A 12,030-nucleotide genomic window follows, 5' to 3' on the forward strand; every position below is an offset into this window, starting at 1 on the left:
TGTATGTATATGTCATGTGTATGACTGAGTCACTTTGCTGTACAATGGAAACTAACAAAACATTGTACATCAGCTAGACTCCAATAAAAATTTTTAAAAAGAAAATATCGCTACAGGAATCTGAAGACAGCATCCTGAAATTACAGAGGAGGAGCCGACAGAGGATCCTGCAACCCCCTCCCTCCCGGCTGTGGGACTTGGCCTTATGGCCCCTGACACCTGGGTACCTATTTTCAGTCCTGATTTGTCCTTTGAGGGGACCCTGAGGCACTGTGGACTCCAAGAGGGTTCACTGGCATCTTTAATTATGCTTCAAAGCCTGAAGGGATCTGTCCTGACCATTCACTTGTACAAGATCTATTAATTCATCAAACCATGATGATGACTCACAACATTATTAAACACCCCACAGAAGAGTCGAGTTTTATTTTAGTCAAATAGAAAAGGATAATTCAGGGAAGGCTTTAAGGCAAGTTCATAAATGTTGATTAAAAAATGAATTCATTTATGCATTCTCTGGTATTATTTTAAGGGCTTGGATGATTTTTGTTTAGTTTTGTTTGAATGTATGATTTAACACAAGGGAAAGGTGCTGGGCAGACACACCAGGGATATGAGACCTGGACGAGATCTTAGACGCGCACCAGGATGGAGGCCTTCTCTCTGCCGTGTGTTTTCAGAAACAAGACAGAAAACAGACGCTTTGCTATCTAGACTCCAGGCCTGACCAAGGATTCCGATTTCTCACTGTGGGCCTGACACATGCCACTTACTGGAGAAACCCACTAGCTAAATACTGCTGTGTCTGCAAACACCACTTCTGTATTAGTATTTTCAGGGGTTCTTCTGGACATAAGTTGTAGCTTTAAAATTTTCATTGGAAAGTGAATGTGCCTGGAGTCAGAGCTCAAGCCAAGGCCCTTGGGCGTCTGCGGGGCTGTCTGAGTTGCCCCCTGTACGCACGGTGCGCTCATGGTGTGTGTATACGTGTGTGTGATTTAATCCTCCCAATAACCTCCTGGGATAGATACTAATATTCACTTTGCCACAGGACTTAATGTTCTCATAGAGGCAGAGATTCTCCTTAGCAGGCTTGGAGTGAGGAACGCAAGCCTCTAAAGCTGAACCTACCACACCAGCAGCAAGCCTAGTGCCAGAGAATTTATCTTCCTTCCCAGTTCACCAGCGCCACGGCCTGGGTCTGGAAGTCTTGTCCTCTGACACTCGCTGTGGCCATCCAGGTGGATGCCCAGGATCTGAGCCAATGACAAGGTTCCAACCAGAGCCTCCCTGGGAAAGACCAAGGGCAGGAGGAGAAGGGGGTAGCAGAGGATGAGATGGTTGGATGGCATCACTGACTCAATGGACATGAATCTGAGCCAACTCCGGGAGACAGAGAAGGAGCCTGCAATGCTGCAGTCCATGGGGTCGCAAAGAGTCGGACGCAGCTGAACAACAACAAAGATGGCCTAGGCACCTGCGATCCAACTGTGTGAGACGGAGGGGTGGTGTTTTCTTCAAGAAAAGCATCTCACTGACCAAGCGTCAGTGCACGAACCACACACCTTCCTCAGAAGTGAACACAGAGACTAAGCTGTTCCCTTGGTGGGTTTCCATGAAGTCCACCCACTGCCACTTTTAACGTGGACTATTCAAAGCCTCTGTTAAGGACGAGCACTTCAGATCAGGTCTTCAGTACAACCTGTGATAGAATCCACCAGAAAAGCATACACTTTGTAGAAAACCACCTCTGACTGGCAACACTGCCAGGTTTAAGGTCACTGGGGCCAAGGTGGTCACTGGAGAACATTTCACAGCCTGCTCAGGCAGGAGGGGACAGTGCATGCTTGTCTTTACAGGCGTTTCCCCACAAGCACCACTTGCATCTCCCCATAGGAATTAAAGCGATGAGGACAGAGTAAAGGATATTAACACAAATACTAAATGCACCCCTTTCTCCACAATGATCTGGACCCCGATCATTCTACCACGGCAAAACCAAAGGACTATCTGAATTCTCTGCAATACTGAGGTTTTCTTTTTCTTGACTGTGTTTTGAAAAGCCTGGGCACAACCTGGGGTTCTCCCTGGTCTCGGGGGGCATTTAGCCAGAACACCAGTGAAGGTGCTCAGGTCAGGTGGCTGCCAACCAGCAGCCCTGCCTGTCCCCACGGGCCTGGCCTCCAGACACCCAAACCATCTGTCCCAGCCCCACCTGAACTCCAGGTGCCCCACGGAGCCTGTCCTGGCTGCTTTTCTGGGCCATCTGGGCGGTTTCCTCTGAACCTCAGTGGGCTGGCCATTCAGGGCTGGTGTCCGTCACTGACAGACTTCCCTGCAGTACAGTCTTCAGGATTAATGAGAGGCTCATGACCTTCCATTGAGGCCAAAGGCTGGAGCCCCCCGACTCTTTGGGCAGGATGGACATGCAGTCCTGCCTACTGCCCAGATGACATGAATCCCCTAAAGGCTCCCCATAAAGACCAGCACTCCACCGCCCAACCCACAGAAGCAGAGAAGCAACTGGACAGGTCCCAGGGACACTGTGTTGGTGGCTCCACCTTCACAGCAACCCAGGAGACACAACTCATCGTCGGCTCAGGAACCAAACCACCAGACCCTCAGGCCCAGAGCCAGGATTCAAACCCAGGCCCACCTGACTGCAGAGCCCCACTGGACTCTTTCTCCCCACATGGATCACCACTAAAGGGCCAGAACCTCCAGACCTGGGCAAAGGTCATCTGTCACCGCCATCAGTCTGGAGTGTCTGCCACAATAGGAGCCCGGCTTCTGCCTCTCAAATCAGGGAAGGACAGTATCATAGTTTCTAAGACGCAAGTCCATGACCACACATGCCACCTTAATCTGAGAACAAACTTGTGGTTACCAAGGGGTGGGATCGGGGTGGCTGGGGAGGTTGGGGTTAGCAGATATAAGCTATTATCTATAGGATGGATAAACAACAAGGTCCTACTGTATAACACAGGGAATTATATTCAACATCCTGTGATTCAGACTTAGAGAATGAACTTATGGTTGCTAGAGGGAGGGATGAGGGGAAGGGATAGGTAGGGAGTTTGGGATGGAAATGAACACATTGCTGTATTTAAAATGGATAACTAACAAGGACCTACTGTATAGTACAGGAAACTCTGCTCGGTGTTATGTGGCAGCCTGGATGGGAGGGGACTTTGGGGGAGAATGGATACATGTGTATGTATGGCTGAGTCCCTTCACTGTTCACCTGAAACTATCACAACATTGTTAATCAGCTCTACTCCAATATAAAATAAAAAGTTAAAAAAAACCCTATGATAAACCATAATGGAAATGAATATAAAAAATAACATATATATGTGTATAACTCAGTCACTTTGCTATACAGCAGAAATTAACACATCGTTAAACTTAATAAAGTATATACATAAATAAAAACAAAGGCACTATTTCTCTTAGATGTCAATGCAGAAAAAAATTACTGAGTTACACTGTTTGACTGTTGAACACTGCACATAAGCTCAAGACTCTTGGATTATGCCAGATGAGTATCATGACCAAATAGTACATGAGTATGAAATAAACATGCAAGACACACGCAGTGAACTGCCCAGACCCCTCATCTGCAGGACAAGCTAAAGGCAATTATCTTTTTTCTTTTACTAAAAAGAAAAAAACAACACTAAAGCTTCCAGGGACAGGACCCCACTTGCTTCTTACTACCCTGTGCGCAGTGCTGACAGTCAGATGCGGGGTCCACATTTCAGAAAGGCCCACCAAATTTGGACTTTTACTCAAGATAAAACTGTCCTGAAAAGGAAACCACCAGATTTTTCTGCCATGGGCTGGAATCAATTTAAATGATAACACTGGTTATCAGCGGACTGCATCTGTGTGAGGATCACAAGTTGATTAATGAAAATGGGGCAGAAAGAGCATGAGTTTCTAACTCTGAACAGCCTCAAGGAGATGTGGCTGGGGAGGTGTGGGGAGCAGGATCACTGGTCAGATGCTGAGCTCTGAGGGTTCTGTGTTCTGAAATAATGCACACATCTGCCTTCAAGTCTTCTAGAACTTCTCAGAGAACAAAACTGCCGGCAGTGGGTTGACCACACACGCCATGACCAAAAGACGTGGCAGGAGCCGTGGGCCCCAGACCTGCTCTGCCCCCACATGCCCCTCCCTCCTTGGTCCTGTTCCTCCACGTCCTCAGTTGTGACGAGGTCTCGACGCCCCTAATCTGTAGCTGTGAGCTCAGCACACGGGAGTGGATGTGAGAATTACCCAAAATTGATGATGTGGGACCAAAATGCATTAATACATTTATCTAAAGTACCATGACAAGGAAGTCATAAGGCAAATCTTAATATGGACTTAAATTTTACGGTCGCTGCCTCAGAATTCTAGCAGATAGGAATAACATTAGTAACACCTGTTCTAATGCTTTATAAGATTCTGTGTATATATTTGATGCTAGCCTCTTAATACAACAGTCCCCATCCTCCAAAAGGCATCATAGGTGTTTCTCTGAACCTATTTCCACTGACCCAAATCACAGTTTTCAGAATCAGCATACATGTAGGTGTGTGTATACAACCCTATATACACATACCTGTGTATATATACACATCTCAATGCCATAACTGGATAGTCCAAGTACACAAAATATTTTGCAAAGGGTCACCTGCATTCTTTACGAAGTGTCCACAGGATTTCATTGTTGTCCAGGTAATTACACCACAAATAAAAAGCATGCTGACCAAGATAAACCTTAAACATGAAAACACACTATTGAATAAAACCTCTTTTGTTGAAAAAGACAGAAGGAAGGGAAGACAGGAAAGAAAGAAGATATAGACACTGAATTCTCATCTGAGATAACTTATACACACAGGTGATCTAAATGACATTTCTAACTGTATGTGGCTAATGGTTAAAAAAAATACTTTCAGAGAACAAACTCATGATCATGCCAATTGAATATGAATTTTAATATCATTGTGTTTTTAAAGTATATTTAGCTGCTTTTGAATATTCTGAAAAATGGTCAATATGACTCACCCACATTTTCCCCAAATGCCAGATACTTTCCTACTTTTGTGCCTTTATGTCCATTTCTTCCACCATTCAGGAAGAGATTCACACCCGCAGCTTCCTAAAACTACTGTCCAGCCAAAACCAACTCATCGTCCAGGAGGAATGAACCCAAAGGTCCCCTCTTCTGGAACATTCTACAGGAACGTCCTTCATTCCTGCAGCGATTGCTCTTTTATAACCAAACCGCCCCCATTCAAAGGCAACACAAGCGCCTCCAGCAAGGGACCTCCACATGCTGCCATCCATATGGTTCAGCCACATGGCAGGCTCTCGACAGAATGACTCTTAGCAGACATTCATCATCCAATAAACTTACACTTCCTCAGTGATTTCTATAGAATCTGCCACAATGGTACAAAAACCTAAGATCATGGCATCCAGTTCCAGTACTTCAGGGCAAATAGATGGAGATAAAGTGGAAACAGTGACAGACTACTTTCTTGGGCTCCAAAATCTCTGCAGCCATGAAGACACTTGCTCCTTGGCAAGAAAGCTGCGACAAACCTAGACAGCATATTAAAAAGCAGAGACATGACTTTGCCCTCAAAGGTCTGTACAGTCAAAGCTACAGTTTTTCCAGTAGTCATGTACAGATGTGAAAGTCGGACCTTAAAGAAGACTGAGCACCAAAAACTTGATGCTTTCAAACTGTGGTGCTGGAGAAGACTCTTGAGAGTCCCTTGGACTGCAAGGAAATCAAACCTGTCAAACCTAAAGGAAATCAACCCTGAATATTCATTGGAAGGACTGACGCTGAAGCTCAATACTTTGGTCACCTGATGCGAAGAGCCAAGAGCCAACTCACTGGAAAATACTGATTCTGGGAAATACTGAAGACAAAAGGAGAAGGGGGCAGCATAGGATGAGATTGCTGGATGGCGTCACTGACTCAACAGACATGAATTTAAGCAAACTCTGGGAGATAGTGAAGGACAGCGAAGCCTGGCATGCTGCAGTGCATGGGGCTGCAGAGTCAGACATGACTTAGCAACTGAACAACAATGGCACCATTCAGTGCTCCAGGGTTTAGAATCCTCTTCTCCCAAATTTCAACCCAAGAGACCCTGAATTCCTTACACACAGCCTGATCCAACTCTTGGGTGTCAACACGGAGCCTTCATCACAAATCAGTGCACCCGTGCCAAAACCGAATGATGGTTCTGCTAACGAACCATATGTCTTCATTTTATTGCCATAAATTTATTTTTCTTGAGTATGTCATTGATCAAATAAACTAGCAAGAAGCCAGTGAAAGAGACTGAATGAATCAAAGAGGACTTCTAAACTTTCAAGCTCAAAAATGTATAGATGACTTCCCATGGCAACGGCCCAATTAATGCCATCCATAAAGCCATTCATATGCTGTGTCTGGGCTGAAATCCAATTAAGTCATTTCTGTCCGAATATCTCCAAAGAGCCTCCCGCTGAGCTCCAAGTGGAAATAAACATAAAAGCCAGATTAGCTGTGTAAGCACTTTCAGAGCTAAAACACGACAAGAGCATGAAAATCTACATGCCCAGCCTTTCAACTGGGCACAGAGGAAACACATTTCAACGGCCACCTGACAAAAAGAAAACCCACTTCCTCATGCAGCCAGGTTTCCTCCAACAACCCTCATCCACTGTACACATCAAAGAAAACCTGAGATCCATTCACTTACATGCACAGAGAAACGACAAACTGGGCTCCACGATGCCATTCTGTGCAGAGGAAACACTCAGGACATGATTTCAAGCCCTCTCAGAATTCAGTGTTTCCCTGGCCTACTCCTTAAGGAGGATGCTTTGAAATCAGTAAATCCTGAAATTCACCACGGTCTCCAAGCATGTAACTTGTTCCGTGAAAACATGAACACAAAGACAGAAGAAAGTTAGGGAACGAGTTAAACCTCCTCTGCACCTTGTGATTCATTATTCAAATTTACAGCAACAGAGACACCACTTTGCTGACACAAGTCAGTATAGTCAAAGCTATGGTTTTTCCAGTAGTCATGTACAGATGTGAGAACTGAATCATAAAGAAGGCTGAGCACCAACGAATTGATGCTTTTGATCTGTGGTGCTGGAGAAGATTCTTGAAAGTCCCTTGGACAACAAGGAGGTCAAACCAGTCAGTCCTAAAGGAAATCAACCCTGAATAGTCAACAGAAGGACTGATCTTGAAGCTCCAATACTTTGGCCACTTGATGCCAAGAGTCGACTCACTGGAAAAAGACCCTGATGCTGAGAAAGACTGAGGGCAGGATGGCATCACCGACTCAATGGACCATGAATCTGAGCCAACCCTGGGAGACAGTGGAAGACAGAGGAGCCTGGAGTGCTACAGTATATGGGGCCACAAAAAGTCAGACATGACCTAATGACTGAACAAAAAGACAAAAATTATCTTCGGATGATGTGTAAGAGCTGAAATAGGAGTGTTCTAACCACACATTTCAGAAATGGAAGGGTTCCCCTTCCCTACTGCCTGTTCATTGCACACAGAACCACTGAGACCTGCTGAATCAGACCACCTGCAGCTGGTTATGACATCAGCCCCAGGTAAGAACAAAGGGATGCAAAGGGAAGAAGAGAAAGTGAGAAGGACAGAATCAAGAACATTTATCTCCAAACCCTCAGCATCTGAACACCAGGCCTGTCTGAAAGAAGGGGCACGCAGGTGATGAGGCTGGCCACACCTTCACCCGTGACAAAGGACACAAAGACTCTCTTCCAGGGGACGCTCAGCCCAGTGCACATCTTAGCAGCTGGGCACTGTGCGTGCATGCTTAGTCACATCAGTCGTGTCCAATTCTCTGCGACCCCACGGACCATGGCCCGCCAGGCTCCTCTGTCCACGGGATTCTCCGGGCAAGAATACTGGAGTAGATTGCCATTTCCTTCTCCGGTGATAAAGTATGAAGTGAGTGAAGTGAAGCCGCTCAGTCGTGTCCGACTTTTGCGACCCCATGGACTGTAGCCTACCAGGCTCCTCCATCCATGGGATTTTCCAGGCAAGAATACTGGAGTGGGTTGCCATTTCCTTCTCCAGCTGGGCACTGTAGAGACTGCCATTTAGCCTCAGACATCGGGTTTCCTTGGAGAGAGTATCAGTCACCTCATTGCTATAAATAAATGGAAGTCACACTTATTCAATGGAAATGTGACACATATCTGCTCTGTGCAGACACGGTATGTAAATAAAGCACAATACAGATGCCATCCTTCTTAGGGGATTCAGTCCAGTGAGGGACCGAAGTCAGACATGAGGTGATATGGCAGTGCTGCTTTATCTGCTGCAAGAAAACTTGCCTAAAAAAAATTCAGTTCAACTTTTCTAGATAACTTCTAAAATAGATGTGTCCCATCCAAAGTACCCATTAGTATCTGAGCAGAATTTTAAAATCTCTAAAGGAGACAAGTGAGCAGTGTCTTATATGAACATAATAGTTTTACATAAAGGTGGTTTATGATGGACTAGAAAGCAGGTCTCATCTGTCCTTCCTGAGACTAACCTCCCAACAGTGAGAGGAGCTGCAAGGTCCTTTAGGGCCTCTTCAGCAAGCAAATCCTTCCTGAGTCAAAAAATGACAAGTTTCCTAAAAGTTCTCTCTTCTGGACAGACTTCAAGACAAGTCACTCCGCAAGTATTTCTGAAGCCTTCTGAATACTATGCGGGGTGCTGGACATATAACAGACAAGACAGACGTAGGCTTCACCCCCACAAAGCAGACAGACAGAGGAGTGGGCCCAAGCGGGGACCTCAGGCCCCTGTGGGTCACCCCCCATCGTCTCTGCACATGGTATGTGGCCTCAGCAGGGATGTCCACTGCAGAGACTGGGTATGCCGATGATGCTTTGCACGTGAGAACACTGACTGAGTCTGCGTCCCCCACAGGCAGCCTCACACCTGCACAGCCCATCTGGCCCCTCACACTACACTTGGCAGGTGGCTTTCTGAGAGGAAGCAGAGACATGTGCCCCTGGTGACCCTCCTGGTCCACTCCTCCACACCACCTGCAGTCCAACGCTGCAGGTTCTCAAGAGTTCTCATTCTGCTTCAGGCCTGGACAACCTGCCCCCCTCCATCCACTCCTCACCTGCAAACCCCACACACCTGTCTCCAGGCCACCATCCACGCTGTGGTACAGACCATGGCCAAGGGCAGGACCCACCTGACACTTTACTTGGGGAGAATCAAACTAACAGCCCACACTCTGGGGACACCTGTACTCCCAGCCATCACTCCCCACAATGGTCCTCCACCCAAGTGGACGGGCATGGCTCTACAGCGAATGCAGGCAGGACATGTCAAAATGGACAGAAAGGACATGGCTGAGATGCTATCGGAGAGGAACAGCTTGATTAAACAGCACCAGACACTGAATGACAGGGAAGTCCCAGGTGGCTCAATGGTAAAGAATCTGCCTGCCAATGCATTAGATGCCAAGAGACACAGGTTCCCTGGGTCGTGAAGATCCCCTGGAGAAGGGAATGGCAACCCACTCCAGAATCCCATGGACAGAGGAGCCTGGTGGGCTACAGTCCATGGGGTCACAAAGAGTCGGATAAGACTGAGTGAACACACATTGAAAACTATCCACTTGTAAAACAAGACAGATGTCTCTAGGTTCTAAAGAGACAGGACTTCAAACTTACATTCTCAACTCCGAAAAGTAAGGTAAGGACATTTCAGATTCTTTTCCACATATGTATTTATCTATGAAGAAGCTTAACTACCATTTTGCTGCCTGGTTAAGCTGCCTGCAATTACCGACCTGCTGTTCACCCTCCTCACGCTGAGATTCATCACCCCAGTGAACTTAACTATGTTCAGGAACCTTGGCAGGCTCATCACAGGCTCCTCCTTCTAAATGCTCCATAAAAATATGTTTTTAACCCAAGCTGCAAAGATCTTTGGGGAACCTCTGTAGTCACCTCTGACGACATAAAGATGAAAGTATTCCACTCTTCATCTTTTCTCTTCAAATCAGTCCCCAGACTCTAAGGTTACTTTTTATTAAATTGAAATGCAATTCACAGACCATAAAAATTCACCAACTAAAGTGTACGATTCAATGACTTTATTTTTTAAAAGTAAGTAAAGGAGAGATGTCTTTGTATTACAAGAAAGTGAAATGACCTGAGTAAAGCTGGTAGTTGGGTATCCCTAGTGGCTCAGATTCGGAGAAGGCAATGGCACCCCACTCCAGTACTCTTGCCTGGAAAATCCCATGGATGGAGGGGCCTGGTAGGCTGCAGTCCTTGGGGTCGCTAGGAGTTGGACACAACTGAGCAACTTCACTTTCACTTTTCACTTTCATGCATTGGATCAGGAAATGGCAACCCACTCCAGTGTTTTTGCCTGGAGAATCTTAGGGACGGGGGAGCCTGGTGGGCTGCCGTCTACAGGGTCACACAGAGTCAGACACGACTGAAGTGACTTAGCAGCAGCAGCAGCAGCAGTGGCTCAGATGGTGAAGAATTTGCCTGCAATGCAGGAGACCTGGGTTCGATCCCTGGGTCTGGAAGATCCCCTGGAGAAGGGAACAGCAAGCCACTTCTGTATTCTTCCCTGGAAAATCCCATGGACAGAGGAGCTGAAGTTAAGCTGGTAGTTAGCTATTTCCAGAACAGTAGCTGTACACACAAGAAGCAGTGGTCTTGCTCCAATGAAGTCATGTGGGTGCCTGAGACAGGAGGAAGGCTTCCCCTGATGTTAGAGGTTTCAGTTGTCTTTTGAAAAAAATACATGCAGTAAAAATTTTCCAACAAAATAATAACAGTAAATAGAAGAAAACAAAACTTAACAACGAGCTAACTTTCACCCCTTTGTCTTTCATAGAATATGAAAATCCCACAGATACTTAAGTTCAAACATACATCTTCTGGAGGTAAGCGATAATTTAATCCTGGCTCTGAAATAGATGGATTACGACCGTAAATTAGTGAAAATGGGGTTGTAATTGGTTCTCCTAGGAAATGAACTGAATCAGATGAACACAACTAGTCACCCTGCAGTCAGCCCCGACTGAGGGCGATGAAACCACTTGGAAACCTGCAGTTAACGCCAGAACCTTTAGCCAGTTATAAAACCATAAACTAGCGAGTCCACACTACAACACTGAAAGGTTTTCAGTGCCAGATTTCCGAACTGGTTTTCTTTTCTAGAAGCATCCTGTTTCTTTCTTGTCGTGTTGTTCTGTTTTGGTGGGGGGAGCTACTCTTCACTGCAGTACTCAGGCTTCTCATTTCGGTGGCTTCTCTCGTTGTGGAGCATGGGCTCTAGGGCACAGTCAGTGGTTGTACAGGCTTAGTTGCTCAACGGCATGTGGGATCCTCTCAGACCAGGGATCAACCCGGAGTCCCCTGCATTGGCAGGCAGATTCTTATCCACTGCACCACCAGGTAAGTCCCAGAAGCATCTTGTTTCTACGAGAAGGCAGACACCAACAGAATTCTGCAGTTTACAGCCCTTTGCTTTGTCTTAACTGATTATGGTTACAAAAGGCTTGGCACTTGCCCGTAAGTCTGATCACAGGAGGCTGATGGTGAACCCATGATGTCTTCCTTCACTGCTAGGAGATGCCTCCCCCACCGCTGGGCAGGAATCCTGCAAGGCCAGGACCACCACCCCTGTCAATCCTGAAGCCCAAGAGGCTAGCTGCCCAGAGCGTGACCGCCCACACCTGCCCAGGAATGGTTAAGAACTGCCTCCCACCTGTCCCCATCAGAAGGTCATCTGCCACTAGAGGTGCCTGCTTCTCCTCTTTAGAAAGACATGGAAACCACTTTGCCCTACACCCTGAGTTCAATATCCACCACTCAAAAATAGCACAAACCATTTATTTCTGTGCCGAAAAAATAAAAAAAATGAACCAAGGCTTCAGACCCTTGTCAATATTTAAGGGCTTCCCCCAGAATTAGTAGAAATGCTGAAACAGAAGTGAGCCCTTC

The 12,030-nt window shown here is 46.3% G+C and overlaps 1 protein-coding gene across 3 annotated transcripts in view; it reads right to left on the reverse strand.

The window, feature by feature from the left end:
• Positions 1-12,030, reverse strand: part of NCK2 (NCK adaptor protein 2) — a 115,246-nt gene that overhangs the window by 50,093 nt on the left and 53,123 nt on the right. The gene's annotated exons all lie outside the window — the stretch shown is intronic.

Source organism: Bos javanicus, chromosome 11 (genome assembly GCF_032452875.1).
Source record: "Bos javanicus breed banteng chromosome 11, ARS-OSU_banteng_1.0, whole genome shotgun sequence".
Taxonomy (NCBI): Eukaryota; Metazoa; Chordata; class Mammalia; order Artiodactyla; family Bovidae; genus Bos; species Bos javanicus.